The sequence below is a fragment of the Lontra canadensis genome, unplaced genomic scaffold (assembly GCF_010015895.1).
Source record: "Lontra canadensis isolate GAN:19392208 unplaced genomic scaffold, GSC_riverotter_1.0 scaffold43, whole genome shotgun sequence".
Taxonomy (NCBI): Eukaryota; Metazoa; Chordata; class Mammalia; order Carnivora; family Mustelidae; genus Lontra; species Lontra canadensis.
In genome coordinates, this window is record NW_022631037.1 from 8,572,608 (window position 1) to 8,584,914 (window position 12,307).

Below are 12,307 nucleotides of genomic sequence, written 5' to 3' on the forward strand. Positions count from 1 at the left end.
TTTTGGGGTTTTGTTTTGATTGGGTGCCCTCGATCAAGGAAGTGTATTCATCTGTGGAAAAATAAAGAAACAAAACCACAATTCCCCAAGTCGCCAGGCATCCTAAACCGCCATGTCTACATGAGTGACTTCAGCTTAATACACATTCACATCACTGGCCTTGGTGTTTCACTCTCTTAGGACAACTGAGTACTTGAGCACGTTTATAGGCTAAAGAAGAAGCTGGTAGGGGAAGAAGGAATGAAGAATCAGACAACAGAGGAAATACTGAGGAGTCCAGGCTCCTCCAGGGCTGGGATAGGATAAGACCTAGAATAAAAGATGCTAGAACTAGTGTCAGATGGTATTTAAAATACAACACACCGAGAAAAAGATTGTTTGAACACACAGAACTTTTATCTCCAAATTATGTTCTTAGATGTTCATTCAATACCAACCCTTTCCAGCCTATCTCAAGAAAAATAAAGGCACCTATCTTCATCAAATTCCCTCTATTTTCTGATTCTGTATCCCCTTTCTCCACCAGCTCCTTCACCTAAGCCAAAATTGAAGTTCAAGGTATTATCATAAAATGACAACAAAAAGCAAGGACAAAGATGCTATTTGACTAAAATACAGGCAAATGCACTTACTTGATTACTGTGAGGTTTTGACTTGAAAGCTCAGCATAGTGGCCTGTTTGACTAGACTTGGACTTGTAGGATATTTTTGCTCAGCTAAAGCCATGACTGGAATCTTCAAGCCAAACAGACTGAACCCCCACTTTGCTCCTGTCTCTATACACTTATGCCTGAATTCCAAGCCTCCTTATCCTAACAATGATGAAAGAGTGACCCAAGGGATCACTTGTAGCCAAGGAGAAGAGACAAGCATGGGAGCAGAAGAGATTATGTACCAATGCCTAGAGCAGAGATGATTTGAGCCTCATGTCACAGGATTTTGTAATAGGAGAGTCAGCTTCCAAAGCTTCCGTGCTCCATCCTTTGCAGGAAAAAATCCAGAGGGAGCAAAGGAAGAGCCCAAGAGAAAGATAGACGCCAGGATCTTTATCCAAGAAATTCTGCCAGAGGAAAGTAGACATACAGAGAAACAAAGACCTAAAGCTGGATTATCTTTTGAGGACTCTTGGATACAAGAGATATTTATATTCTTCCTATGATGACTCTATCCTTTGGGAAAAAAAAAAAAAATAGCTTGATGAGTTTCTTAGAATTAATTGATCATTGAAAGCATTGTTTTTTTTCTCTCCAAAGGTGTTGCCAGCTAACTAGCAGAAGTTTAAAAATGGTTATTAACCTTTTCCTTTGACATAATAATAATTCTTTTGACATTAAGTTTAGGCGAGACTCTTGGTAAAAGTTGAAGTCATTGGTATAGTTCTTAGAGTGAGTTCAGAAATGCGTCTTAACGCTAAATGCTGTGTTACTTGCAATAACATTCCAAGTATTTTTAAAATTTACTTATTTTTTTTTGAGGCCTAAAGACATATTACTTTTAATCACAAATAACTGAATCTGATGAGCACGAAAGCAATCACCAGTAGAGACTGTATTCCAGACCGGTCTCACTCCCCACTACCAGGCAAACTGCTGCTAGGAGAATGGGTGGCAGTTTCAAGTGCAAAAAGCAGGAGTCTTTAAAATTCAAGGTCAAGGGCACATTAAGAAACTGGGGCCGGGTGGCCTCAGCCAGAGCAGCCCCTGTAGCCACAGTGAGGCTCCTTGACGATCACCACCACATCCAGCTTTCTTCCATATACCCAGCAAATGCAATTATTTCCAAAGCTGGTGTTCCAAGTCTTATACCCCTCTTCCCCATTTCACAATCAGGCTTTTATCTGCAGAGCATGCAACAAGCAGCATTCCCATGGTTCTTAGCTTATGGCTTTCTGCTCATCAAGAGGTTGAAGTTTCAGCAAATTTTCTTATAATAAATTCTGAAGGTGGGCCCCAGGGTTTCCCTTTCTTCTTTCCCTTCTGAGGTTCTAATCCAACTCATCTAGTGTTGGCCTGACCAACACCAAGCCATTTGGAAGAGATTTCCAGCTTCTTTAAACTTTAAGCCTTTTCTTTCACAGGATAATTTGCAAAAGACTCTAGGTCTTTGGGGAAGTCACATTGCATCTCCGGTCCTCCCTTCTCCTTCCTGGATATCTATCTTCCCTTTATCTGTTACTTCACACTCAAAAAATATACTTTTTAAAATTAATAAAAGTACATGCAAGCTTAGCTGTATAATAATATCCACCTCCCCCAATGACACTTTGATGGCTTTCTGGAGTAGAAAAACAAATGCTAAAGGTCATGTGGCTTTCTGTTCATGGGAAGAGGTTTTCTTCTCATAAAATCAGTGCTGGGCTTTCTCTGAATCTGAAGCCCAGCACCAAAAAGAAAAAAAAAAAAAAAAACAGTGGGGGGTGGAGGGTGGTGGTGGAGGTGGGGTTCGTGCAGAGCTATGCTCGTAATTTGTGTGTAGCTTGGTATAGAAAAAAAAATGCTGCTCTGACTCAACAGCTAGAAGTTCACAAATGAGAAACAGAGAAATAAAGGGACTAGCCACATATGTAGGGGTAAATTAGAAGAAAGGGAATCAGATTCTCATGAACTCTGGTTGAAGCCACGTCTACAACACAAAGCCGCCCTCTCTGTAAGGAGCTAAGACACAAAACTGGTGGAAAGCATCAAAATAAGAGGCAAGAGTTGCCTTTGCGAAGGTTTGTTCCAACCTCTCATTTCTCCATGTTTCCAACACAAGCCCCATAAAGAAAACTTGTGTCTGTAATCTAAATTGGTTAATATTTTTTGGACTCTTAGAATTAAAGAACATTTAATATGTCTTCTGAGAAATGAGGAAGAGCTTCTCTATTTCTTGCTTTGACCTGCCATTCATTTTAATTTGACAAAGCCACTCTTAACACACAATTCAGATAATGCTGAAACGTCAATACATTTCCCTATTCAGACAGCTCCTTAATGTGCAGTTCATTCATTCTCTACATTACCATAAGAAAAGCCATTCAATTTACCAAAGGGATGACAACCAATGGAAGCTCCAGTCTTCTTACAAGTGAGAAAATCATTAGCTTTTCCCACCAAGTAATTATGGCCAATGCCTCTAGAGAGTAGCAAATCCCCCCTCTCACGAAGCTATTATTGGTGTCCTTCTGAGGTCAGAGGCATGAAGACTGAGGAGTAAGGATGACATATTTCAATGTAACCTTTAAAATCCCTCTTTGAAAGGCTGTGTAAAATGAAAATCTCCAAAGACGTGAACTTTTACAACTCAGTAAACAGTTACCAGTTGTTCCCATTAAAGTCATCCCTTAGGGATATTTAATGAGTGAGAAGAGGAGCATTTGTCAGAATTTCCTACTTGATCTTTTGATCTCAAAAGCAGGTTCATGGCAAAATTGTCTCTAAAACAAAGGGTTCAGGAAAAGCCCTATTACTGGTTAGTACCTACATAAGAGTAAACAACATTAATAACTATAATCTGTATTGTACTTTTTCATTTATGAAAAAAATTAGACAGTTTTCCCCATTAGGTATTAACAAAGCTAGTGCTATTACCACCATCCACAGATAAGGACTCAAGAGAGATGGAGATTGAAAAGAGTTTACATGCTAATCATGCATCAAACTCTGTTTGTAACAATCTCTGGCACTGATGGGCAGCTCTTGACCTAGAACAATATTTCAGTATGACATTAAGACCCTACATCTTCAGGCTACAAACTTTTGCTCATTTATCTTATAAAATATTTTGGAAGCCTGTTATACAATTTTATATTTTCACCTCAAAGTTTCTATCATATGATCAAACAACTGTAAAGTATATCATTTCTAACCTGTTATAAATATTAATATTTGAAAATAAGAGTTTTTTGTATTTTCAATATATTCAAAGGACTCTACCACTCACGATCTGACACGTGCCTTTATCCATTTATAGATGACATGAAATAGGTCTTTAACATTTAAAAATTTCGTATCATTACACTTTGCTTTTGAATTCACAGATCTATTTCATATCCTAATAGAACTGTATCCTTGTGTAGCATATTTTTATATTTGAAGGACTGCCACGCTGTCATTCTAGCACACTGTTGCATAATGAAAAATTAGATGTTGTACAATTTGCTTATTGCATTTTTCTGTAACCATAAGCGTCTAATTTTTAAAATTCAGGTCTTCGAGTTGAGATATTCATACTACTATAATTCATACAGAACTGAGTTTAGAGATAGAAAACACTGTCACTAAAACATTTTTCATTAAGTATTAAAACTTCACTTAAAATGCATCTCTTAATAAGGTGGAATGGGGTCATGGTAGACAGAAAATGCTTCTATTCTAATACTGAGAATCTGCAGGTACGTTACTTCCTAGGATAAAAGGATGTTCCCGATGTGATTAAATTAAGGATCTTGACACGGAGAGCTTATCCTGATCCTGGGTGCACCCAGGGTCATCTCAGAAGGAGGGAAGTAAAAGAGTCAGAGTAAGAAAAGAAGAGGAAATGACTGAGCAGAAGATACACCCAGGAATGCAGATGCCATCAGGAGCTGGAAAAGGCAAAAAAAAAAAAAAAAAAAAAAAAAAGGTTGGTTCTCTTGGAGCCTGAAGAGAGCCCCTAGCCCTGAGGACCCTTTGATTTTAGCCTGTGAGACTCTGGACATCTGTGCTGTTTTAAACCACTAAATTTGAGGCAATTTGTTACAGTGTATAGGGAACTAATGCACAGCTTTTGTTTGCAAATGTGTCCATTTAGGGGCGCCTGGGTGGCTCAGTCCTTAAGCATCTGCCTTAGGCTCAGGTCATGATCTCAGGGTCCTGGGATTGAGCCCCGAGCCTGCTTCTCCCTCTCCTGTTTTCCCTGCTTGTGTTCCCTCTTTCACGGTCTCTGTCAAATAAATAAATAAAATCTTAAAAAAAAAAAAAAAAAAGTGTCCGTTTATCCCTGGAGGATTATGACTTCTCACTGGAATAAGAAAGGATTTAGCATTTATTTTTATACCTATTTTTCATTTTATGTAAGCATGAAGAAGTCTATTCTGAAAGAAGTTTCATTATAGCAATGGCCATCATTCTGAGCCTCTTCTGAGTTCTGCAACAAAAACTGTGCTGTGTTCTAACATAAGAATCGTCTTTAATTTTAATTGAGATATCATCAATTTCAAGGAAGTTTTACTGGGGCTAGGATTGTGGACGAGAATGAAGGCCAGTGTGAGACTAGGGAGGCGCCACTCATGGTCAGGGTCAGGCAAGGATAGAGTGGATACTGGCATGACCCCCATGGTGAGTGGTTTCTTGAAGTTTCCTCCCTGGGTGCCTTGTTTATTTCACCATGGTCCTGGCCTTGGGTCCTACTCTAGCTTTATAAAGAGCAAAGGAAAACACACAGTCTGACTGGCTTTAAAAAAATTAACTTTAGTGTACATTATTAAAGGAATTCTTTGTTTCCATTTCTGAGAAATATATTTTAAAAAGACTAACAACTATCTGTTAATTTTTCTGTTAACTTTTCATTTAAAGGCATCTGTTCAATTAGTCTCAGAAGCTTAGGGAAAATGAGCGAATGTTAATTTCAATATGTGTTTTTAAACATTACATTTTGAGTAACAAACTTTCAGCTTCTTCTGCGCTTGAAATGTACTTCTTTCAAAATGTTGGAGATGAACATACAGCTCATTTTGGTAATTAACAAAGTGACTAGACAGAGTTCTGTGTATCTTGTCAGGAGGACTGACAAAATGCTAGACAGTATCTCCCCCACCCAATTTCTGGTTATTATGTGACCTCAAGCAATCTGAGAATTCAATCACCAAAAATGTTTACTAGAAATTAATCTTAAAATTATATGATAAAACCCATCATTTTTAATGGTTCAGCATCTTAAATTCTGGGAAGATCTAGACTGAATTCTAGACATATTTAAGGAAACGAAACCCATAAAATTATTATTTGAAACAAAAAGTTGCTACATTTTAAAATCTTATATATTCTTCATGTTTTATATAATTCAGCCAATTAAAATAAGATTCTACTTTTCTTACTCTCATTTGATATGTGTAAGCAACTGATTTGGATATATATTTTAAGTTAAAATCATATTCAATTTATGTTCAACACTAGAAAGTGACTTTAGATACAGCATATTTATGTTTTATTTTTTTGGTTTCTAGGAGTTATGCAAGCAGTTGCAAAGGCTTGTCAGCAATTTGAATGCTTAAATAAAAAATCCTGTTTATCAAGTTTTATACATGTAAAAATGTTTGAAGATGTTTAATTATGAAGGCTGTAAATGGAAGTAAACATTATGCAAAATCTCTTTATATGTGATTGCTAAAATTCTCTAGACTCATGAACAGAATCACACTGTGTCAGCTGAACTTAAAAGCATAAGGAAGAAAGGTATTGGATTTTTTTTTTGCTTTAATAAATTAAACATTAATTTTGAAACACAATTTAAACCTCCGAATAGACTTTTCTGAACATAAAAATTACTCAGAAGGGCACCAAAAAAATGAACATTTAATACCACTTATCAGCAGTAGGACTGGCCTAAGTTGCCTAGTCTACGGGAACCTTTTTTTATCACCTACAGCTGGAGTTGGCAATAAAGAATAAAGGACACAACACACTTAAACTCCTAGTCCTGCGTCTCGTGTTGAGCAGATATTTAACAGTGATTACTACAAAAAAAAAAGTTCATAAAACACCATGTGCCCCAAAACCCTTAACCTCTAGAAACCTATCTTAAAGAAATGCGCATCTGTGTGCATGGAAATAGATGTGTGACAATGTTGAAGTACTGATTTCATAGTAAAAACTAGAAAACCACTGAGATGTCTGACAATAGTAAAATAAATTAGGGTGCATTTATGCCATTAAATACTATGCAAGGTTTAAAAAGGGTGGGCTAGAGATATATACACTCACATGGAAAGATTTCTCCAGTATATTATTAAGTAATGAGAAACACTGCAGAAAAACAAATACCCCATTTCTGTACAAAGAAATGCATTATTTATTTATGGCAACAGAACGGAAAGGATTCACACAAAACTGTTAACAGTGATACGGCTATCTTATCTGGCTGGAGGCAGCACGGTGATGGCCGGAGGAGGAGGACAGGTGAGGATGTTGTACTCCTGTGTACTCAGGCATCATACAAACTACTTAGCAGGTAATCACCCATGTATGTATACACACACACACACACACACACAGAGTATGTGCTGTAATTAGGAAGTTTAACAGTGGAATGAATCCATTTTTATAAAATTATCTCTCTATATAACTATATCTCTGTACATTTAAGTGATCTGTTCCCATGATACATGACAAAGGTGTCACTCTACTGCTCATGCCACATGTTGAAACACTTCTGCTGAAATTGTCCCAAGCAGATCTTGTTGGATTTGACAGCTCGGGTGGTATCCAACGGCTTGGCTTTTATGTTTCTTCACTATCCACGCAACAGCTCGAAGACATATGGTAGTACAATAGTAACACACCTCCAGCAATAATAAATGAACACCTAGTGAGTGCCAGGCACTGCTCAGAGAACTTTGATTTAATGAACTTGTGTCATCCTAACAATGACTGCATAAGGGAGACACCACCTCAATCGTCATACGTAGAGAAGGGACCTGCACCCAGAAAGGTTGGGGAACCGTCCGTAAGGTCGCACAGCTACAAAGGGACAGAGACAGGATTTGAACTCCGGTCCCAAGTACAGAGTTGTGTTCATAAATCACTGCACCTGACTGCTGTTTTAGCAGAGGAAGGAGGACAGTTGTAGTGCCATGGAAACATTTTCAAGAAAACTACCATAATAGCAAGTAGAGCCAACCTTACGTTGATTGTGTTCAGCACTCCACATTTTTTGAAAACTGGGAGACACACATGTTAACGCACAAATGAAGCCCGGGCGCACTTGGGTGAGACCCAACACATCGTGCTCAAAATGAGAGGATCATAGTTACGTCTCCCAACAACGCTTCCACTGCCACACGGTCATAAAGAACAGGGGATGATCTTCATTCCTTTACCCCAGGTCCTTGACAGAGATCCGACCATCATCATCTAGCTCCTGAGTGGCAGAGATGAGCTAAGAACCCTGAATCTGGGCAGGAGCCCTGTGTACTCACTCATCCATTTCCAAGAATGTGTAGCTTTGCGAGGAGAGCTGCAGTCTGCTCTTTCCAGAGAATGGTATGCAAAGTAGGTTCAAGGAGGTCTCTGAAGCCATGTGGTTGGAAGGAAAAGCATATATGCCAGTATCCCACAGATCTTAGTTTAAAACCTACCTCAGTTCCTTCCTATTTGTGCCCTGTTGGGGGCAGTTTCCCAATTTCTCTGAAGAGGAAAAATCTAATAAATAAAATGGAGAAAATACCTATATAATAAGATGATTGTCACTATTCCAAATTCCACCTTCAATACGAACTCTTAATCATCTTAGACAAGTTATTTACAGTTTGTGTTTCTCAACATCCCCACCTGTAAAGTGGAGATTTAAAAAGTATGCACTGGGATGCCTGGGTGGCTCAGTCCGTTGAGCATCAACTCTTGGTTTCAGCTCAGGTCATGATCTCAGGGTGGTGAGATCCAGCCCTGCATCAGGCCTCTGCGTTCAGCTGGGAGTCTGCCCAAGATTCTCTCTCCCTCTCCCTCTGCTCCTCTCCCAACGCACACACCCATGGTCTCTCTCAAATAAATAAATCTTAAAAAATAAATAAATAGGGGCACCTGGGTGGCTCAGTGGGTAAGCCTCTGCCTTCAGTTCAGGTCATGATCTCAGAGTCCTGGAATCCAGCCCTGCATCAGGCTCTCTGCTCAGCGGGGAGCCTGCTTCCCTTCCTCTCTCTCTGCCTGCCTCTCTGCCTACTTGTGATCTCTGTCTGTCAAATAAATAAATAAAATCTTCAAAATAAGTAAGTAAGTAATAAATAAATAAATAAATAAATAAGTATCTACCACTTAGTGTTATAGGTTGGATTAAGATAATCTATACAAATTGCCGAGCACCATGAAAAGGAGAAGAGTCCCATGAAAGGCTGACCCATGACGTGCTAGATAAACCAACACCGGTCTCACCAAACGTTAGATGCACTCTGTTTTAAACTCCCTGAGCAATTGACATTTATCCTTTTATAAACTGCCTTCAGTACTGTGCACAATGCTTCTGCTGTTCTGTTGTCTTATCTTCCCACCACCAATCTGCCTGATGAGTCAATGTACCTTAAAAAATAAATAAATACACGGAGATTTCCACATCCCAACTCCTGTGATGAAGTCAGGCTAATTTCCATTTAAAAAGATGACAGGGATATTAAATGAAAATTATAAGCTTCTTCTCTAATGAAATTACCTGCAAATCTTCCAGAAAAAGGAAGAATGGAAGGAAGGAACGCAGATCAAATCTAGTGACAATATGACAGATAATAAAAAATAAAGAAATAAAAAATTTTTAAAAAGATAATATACCATGATTCAAGTTTGGTTTCTTTCAGAAATACAAAGCTTGGTTAAGATTCAAAGTCAATAGAACTCACTACATGAACAGATTAAAAAAGGAAAAAAAGGGGCGCCTGGGTGGCTCAGTGGGTTAAGCCTCTACCTTCGGCTCAGGTCATGATCTCAGGGTTTTGGGATTGAGCCCCACATTGGGCTCTCTGCTCAGCAGGGAGCCTGCTTCCCCCACCAGACACACTCTGCCTGCCTCTCTGCCTACTTGTGATCACTCTCTGTCAAATAAATAAAATCTAAAACAAAACAAAACAAAAAAACAAACCCCAACACTCATTCATGATACAACCTCTAGGAAAACTGAGAATAAATGTATATAATTAACAAAACCTACTCTCCCCCCAAAATGTATAGCAATCATGTGAATGATTGAAATGGTGAATGAACGGTGAAATACAGAACGTTTTCTCCCTAAGACTGTGAAGAGACAAAAACACTGATTATCACCATTTATGGTAAACGTTTTTTAAAGGAACTCGGTAGGATGATCTAAAACTTATTCATAGATGATAGGATTACATTAAAAAATTTTCAAAATAATATAAAGAAAAACTACTGCAACTATTTTTTTATAAGATTTTATTTATTTATTTGATAGAAACCACAAGTAGTCAGAGAGGCAGGCAGGGAGAGAGGAGGAAGCAGGCTCCCTGCTGAGCAGAGAGCCCGATGAGGGGCTTGATCCCAGGACCCTGAGACCATGACCTGAGCTGAAGGCAGAGGCTTAACCCACTGAGCCACCCAGGTGCCCCAAACTACTGCAACTATTAAGTACATATAATGAAGTGGTTGGAGGCAAAGTCAGTATACTTTAAAATCACCAGTATTTTATTTTTTCTTAGGTAGGCTCCATGCCCAGTGTGGAGCTCAATGCAGGGTCTGAACTAAGGCTCCTGAGATCAAGACCTGAGCTGAGATCAAGAGTTGGAAGCTTACCTGACTGAGCCACCCAAGCACCCCTAAATCATCTGCATTTCTTTTTTCTTTTTTTTCAGATTTGTTTTAGAGGGTGGGGTAAGGGTACAGGGAGAGAGTCTTAAGCAGACTCCACCATGAGCTTAGAGCCCAACACTGGGCTCAATCTCATGACCCTGAGATCATGACCTAAGCCAAAACCAAGAGTTGGATGCTTAAGTGACTCTGCAACCCACGTGCCCCCATCTGTATTTCTAAATATTCATAAAAAGTAGAACATGAGTATTTGAAAAGATACATTTACAGCAGTATCAAAAGAGGAATAAATCTATGAACAATGTACAAATTTTATGTAGAAAATTACAGAATATGATTAAGAGAAATTAAAGCAGAGCTAAATCATGGGAACGTACTATATTCTTGGATTACAAAATACTATAAAAATTTTAATTCTCTCTTCATAGATTGATGTATTCAGTGCAATCCCAGTCAAAGCAGGTTCTTTACGGTAGAAATTAAGAGACTTCTAATAATGTAAAAATACAAAGGGTCAAAACAGAAGGAGCTACTCTGCTAGATATTAAGATTTCCAAAATGCATACTTTCCGACGGTGCAAAGACAAACAAATAAATACACCAAAAAAGAATCTAGAAATGGACCTACAAAAAGTATCAGTTTATGACAAAGATGACATTGCAATGCAGTGACAATATGATAGTTCACTCAGTACGGAGCAGGGCCAGTTGGATATCCACATGAGAAAATAAGAATCTTAACTCCTAGGATACCCGGATGGCTCAGGGGCTGAGTGTCCAACTCTTCATTTCAGCATAAGTCTTAAGCTCAGGGTTGTGAGTTCAAGGCCCAATAAAAATAAATAAGGGGCACGTGGGCAGCTCTGTCAGTTAAGTATCTGCCTTCAGCTCAGGGCAGGAGCCCAGGGGCCGGGGATCAAGTCCCATGTTGGGCTCCCTGCTCATCCGGGAGTCTACCTGAGGATTCTTTCTCTCTCCCTCTGCCCCTCCCCCTTGCTCACCCATTCTCACTCTCAAATAAATAAATAAATAAATCTTTAAAAAAAAAAAAATCTTAAACCCCCCTCTCTAGATCAACTGGAGATAAAAAGTGAATGGTTGTTTCTCTCTTTTCCATTTATTTGCAAATCTCCTTATTTGTTCTCTGTGTATCCCCTCCCCTACTGGTGCTTTTTCTGCTTTGTCTGTTTTGGAAACTATTAAGACCTAACAGTCATTGATGTAAATTTACTTCTTTGAAGTGCAAATCTACTTCCCTGATCTTGGGAGCAAGGTTGGGTTAAGGAGGCAATTCCCCATCCTCCAACGCACCAGCTGTCACCAGAACGTGGATCATAGGGAGACACAAAGCCACTGTCACCAAGCTACATGGACAGAGGGAAGAAAGGTATCCCAGAAAATGGAGAGCCCTACTCAGATGTAACTACAGGTTTCCGTTCAAGAAAGCAGATGTCCAGAGTAACTTCCTCTAAGCCCAAATTAGGGGAGCAACACAGATCCAATCTTGAAATCAGGATTAAGTCCCTGGTAGGCTCTGGGGATGCAAAATTGAATAAAATCCTCCATCTCCTCAAAGGGCTGAAGGCCTAATGGAATAGTCAGAAATGTGAATAATGATACTCAACCCTCAAATGCACCAAAATCAAACAGAGATATTTTTACAGACGTCCAAGCTTGCCCCCCCTTGAGAATCAGATACAACTGGCTGAGGACTCGGCCTAGGGATGGTGTTTCTTAAAATTACCCCCAGGACACTCTGATCACTAAGCCATGAAGAGAAGGAATTAATAAGCCTTCGGATAATTCAGATAAAGTAGGGG